The following is a 4,629-nucleotide window of genomic DNA, read 5'->3' on the forward strand; positions in this document are numbered from 1 at the left end:
GACAGCAGATCCTGTTTCATAACTAGATGACGTGTATCTTATAAATGCGTGCAGCTCGTGCAAGGTGAAATTATGCTAATTTCAATCACCATCATTCTTCTTTTTAATTTTGAAAAAAACATCTCATACGTCTTTCTGTTTCTTCGAAACTTCAAAATTAGTTTCCCCTCAGCTTTTACTGTTTACCTTGTTTTGTTTTAGAGAGAAAAACGGAGAAAAAACCTTACAACTAACCTCAATAAATTTTGTTTACACGCGGTTGCCGGATTTGCAACGCATTGCGCGAATCGCCGTGGCGCGTTGCACCCGAGAAGCAAAGTTTGAAGGAGTACAACGCCACTATATCAATATATATCAATCTAATTTTTTTGTTATGTTATACAAAATTTATCCCCCTTTAACATATGTAAAAATTGAGGTTAAGAAGTGTTAAGCTTTTGCAAACGAAACGGCGAAAGACGATTAGGTGATATTTAGTAGAAGGAGGAGGTATTCAACACTTTCGAATTAAACTCAAATTTTGGCATTATACGACCAACAAGTTTGACTTATAGACGAACAGACAAAAGCATATGAAACTGTTTATTGATATTGTTATGAAACGAATTTATCTATTTAACATTGTAGCCTGAAATTACAGAAAGAAAATAGGATTTCCGGTTTGCAAAGAGGAAAATTTCGCCGGCCTTCAAGCGCACCGGAAGCGCGGAAAGAGCGCTCGTGCCAGTCCTACTCCGCATCACACATTAAATGAAGAGCGGAGCGCTCGTTTCACCGCCCATCCTTTATCCGCCCTGATTTAATCTGGCTTCATGGAAAATCTGAGGCGCGATCCATTCAACCAAAATTCAGACCGGTCGGACCGGGAAAAGAGGACCACCTCAAAAGGTGGACCTGTTTTTTCGAAACTTTTCCGGTTGGACCGAACCGATCCATTGAGTTTTGGACCGAAATTTCCGGAAATTTTAGTTGAATGGATCGCGCCCCCGATGTCCCAGGAAACCCTGAGAAAATTTGTCCTGGGAGACATGTCAAACAAAACGAATGGCAACCTGAATGGAACGATATGTACCTTCCGCCAAACGGCGAAGGTAGCCGTTACGATTACATATCCGACTATGAGTGTATTTTCAACCATCCCGTGAGTCACGCGGGTAGTAAACAAGAGCACTGGAAGAAATTACAAGACGCCAAAACTCGACTTGGGGGAACAACCATGCAAATAAGAGAACTTGCCTACTTTACAAACCCAGAAGCTGCCGATCAGATCGTTAATGATCATGGCTTCAGAGCGGGGCTGAAGAAAATCAACAAAGACGAAAACGATGATGACATCATCGCAAACCTCTCGTGGTGGAGTCCCATATTTACAGAGGACGAGAGAAAGAACGTGCGCGAGCATCTTGCAGAAGTGATAAAACCTTTCACTGAAGAAAGGGAGGATGACCTCGATGCTTTGAAGAACCAATTCGCGACTTCTGATGCTTTCCAGCCTAATCCGTTGCGTTATGGAAACCACTTATTTCAGTATAGCCTGTGTACAGACGTCCCCACTCCCTCAGGAAAAATCGGGAGAGGAGACGTCTGTGAATCGCCGTCGTTAATCGTGTTCCGGTATAAATTTGCATAAATTATTTTTTTGTTCTTTCGCTAGTTGAAAAGGCACAGGTAGATCAAAAAATAGCTCTGGCGTCTGTGCACAGGCTAGACGAACATCTTCACGTTGAAGATGAATACACTCAAGCCAGGTCAAGCGTACCTCCCAAGAGCCATAAACGTATTTATTATTCGAAATTAAGTTCAACCGTTGGTAGTTGTAGATTTCAGATTCATCTCTGTGTGCATTTTTGCATGCGTAATGAGTCGTGAATTCACACGCGATTTAGTTACGAAATTTCTACCAGCTCAGTTTCCCTGAATTTGATGTAAATGTCTTCCAAGACATTTAATCCATTCAAAGATTTTCAATCTGACCAAATGCAGAGAAGTTCTCTTAAAATATTCACTGCTCATTACGCATACAAGAATGCCGATTTAAATTTGACACCAGTTACAGGAACGACTAACGGATTCATTTTTTCAAATAATCAATTCATTAATAGAATCTTTTTGGGGTAAGCTTGACCTGCCTTGGCTGTTAACGTTGGATTTTGTATGCCTTCTCTTTTATTTAAAATACTGACTGGTACAGAAAGACGCACCCGCAACCGGTGCAGCAAACATCGGTGGTATGCCTTTTCGAGAGAGCCGAAATACAAATAACGGCAAATATGAATGTCCACAAAGGCTGAGCTTTTCCGCGGGGAATTTGTTCTGAAGTTCATTCACCAATCACAACACCGGAAATTATTTGCGTCATGGCATTAATATTACAACCAATCAGAGGCTGTCCCCAACATTCCGGGGAAACGGGAACACGATTATCGTCGGCGATTCACAGACGTCTCCTCTCCCGATTTTTCCTGAGGGAGGGGAGACGTCTGTACACAGGCTAATTTCAGTATGAAATAAACGAGTTGTGTGACCATTACAGTCAACTTATCGACGGCGAGCCGCGTTACAAAATATTGGGAACGTTTGGTTACAAGCAGGAGGTTAACTAGGTTAAGCATTCTGTTCTTGTATGTAGCGAAACAGATAGCGCCGGGAAGTTTGAATGCTACCCCGATGTTTTATTCCCAATGGAAGATTTCTACAGTGAAGCTGTCATAACGCGTGATGACTTTGACAATTGGTATTAGAGGCCAGAGGCAACTGGAGGAGGTGAGATTCTCCGCCTTCAAGCCCATTCGCAAAATTATCCGCGATATCGTAGGTGGGAACACGTGGCCTTTGCTTTCCACATCCCTGACGACGAGATAATGGTGTGCGATTCGCCTGCCGACCATCGCAAAGTCATCAACAATTTTGGCAACATTTTAGAACTACCCAAGAATGATAATAAATGTGCATAGTGAAGCGTCAGGACAAAATAAATAACTTGAATAGTTCGTTCTTTTCTGCATCAGTTGTTCATTCCGGGGTGAGGGGGATACTCCCAATGATGACTAATATGGGGAGGCTCCGCCCGAAAGGGGTTCTTTTTTCAGGCTTCAGGTAACTGAAAGAAGAGTGATTTCACTTGTTGAAGAACATGAAAGAGTAGGGAAATCTGTCATTTCGGTCGGGTAAAGGCTTAAGGGCCCAAACATATGCATTTTATGGCTGTGAAAATGTCGAGAAAACGTTGTGGTTTTGTGATTTGTTCATATTTAAAAGACAGTAGCCTGAAATTCATCCGATTGCTTCGAGTCGTTTTCTCCGTTACTGAGGGAGTAATAACGACTCGAAGTAATCGGATGAAATTCAGGCTAAAAGAGAGTGCATTTACAGCAGTTAAAAGGGATGTAAAGTTCTAAACAAGGTATGTGAAAGGGGCACCATTTGTCAATAGAAGGTATACGAAAGGGGTAACCGTTTTTGTTAAGGGGTCGGACCTGGGGGCGGAGCCTCCCCGTAAATCGTATTAATAGAACGTTGTTGATTACCCCCCCCCCCCCCCCCCCGGTTGTTTATACTACACTGATACTACGAATGTTACAATGTCTACTTGGTTCTTATGATGAAAGACGTTCTTTTCTGACAACTGGTACGATTTGGAAGTTTGATAATAACACGAGTCTGTGCGCATGCGTTTGGCCTGGGTAAGGGACGCCTGTCATAAGAACCCCCTTTTGTTCATTTCTGCGGACACTGACGTCCGCAAAATCCTCATTGGCTGAGCCGTAAAGAGTGACTTATTGACGTGTATTAGTAAGAAACAACCATGATGCAGGCATCGAAGGAAATGCTTGTATTCTTCTGGCATAAGCTTTGGAAGATCAAAATTACTCCATTTATGTGGGAACTTCACGTTGAAACCCGAACTAGAACCAACCATAATAGCTCGTTTAGCAGGTAAAGAAGCTCCCTTCCCTTTCGCGCTTTTCTCCCCTTCCCCCTCCCCTTTTGGAGCCTGTCACGAAGCCTAAACATTCCTTTTATCTCATTAGCCCTTTGAAAAGCGCGCGAAAGATGGCGGATACTGAGAGCTAGGAAGGGGCGCGCGTGTCCTCTCAGCGCGCGTGCATCGTTATCTCGTGCCCTTTATTTCTTATCCGCCTACCACACAGGTTATTAGCCAAGACTAACTCGTCAATCTTTGTTGCAAAATGACCAGCAGGTGGATGCACGCTCACTTCTGAATAAAGTATTGAAAAACATTTTCACTTCTGAAGGGTGTTTATTACACGCTTTATTTAATTATGCCATACCGAGGGAATGTCTGACAGATAATAGGGATTTTTTATATTTACAGAGTTTAGTTGAACTTCAGCTTCTGTGATCGTTGTGTCAGAAAGGTAACTAACAGTAGTGTTTGCTGAGAATAAGCGCCTTTTGTCTTGCGAAGTAGTGATAAAAACACCAAATACTCCAGAAAGAGCCAGCTAGTTTTTTGCCAGAACAGGGGAGCACTCTTGCAGAAAAATGAATGACCAAATACTATTTTTCACTTTTTCTTTTAAATGTCACCAAAATTTCTTTAGATCATTCTATTTTCCCTTGGTTTCCACCATCTCCACCCCTCCCCCCCCCCCCCCCCTCCACCGT

General features: G+C 42.7%; 1 pseudogene; it reads left to right on the forward strand.

Moving 5' to 3' along the window:
• The first annotated feature begins 992 nt into the window (after positions 1-992).
• On the forward strand, positions 993-2,961 carry LOC140950681 (uncharacterized; annotated as a pseudogene).
• Positions 2,962-4,629: the final 1,668 nt, after the last annotated feature.

This window comes from Porites lutea, chromosome 10, assembly GCF_958299795.1.
Source record: "Porites lutea chromosome 10, jaPorLute2.1, whole genome shotgun sequence".
NCBI lineage: Eukaryota > Metazoa > Cnidaria > Anthozoa > Scleractinia > Poritidae > Porites > Porites lutea.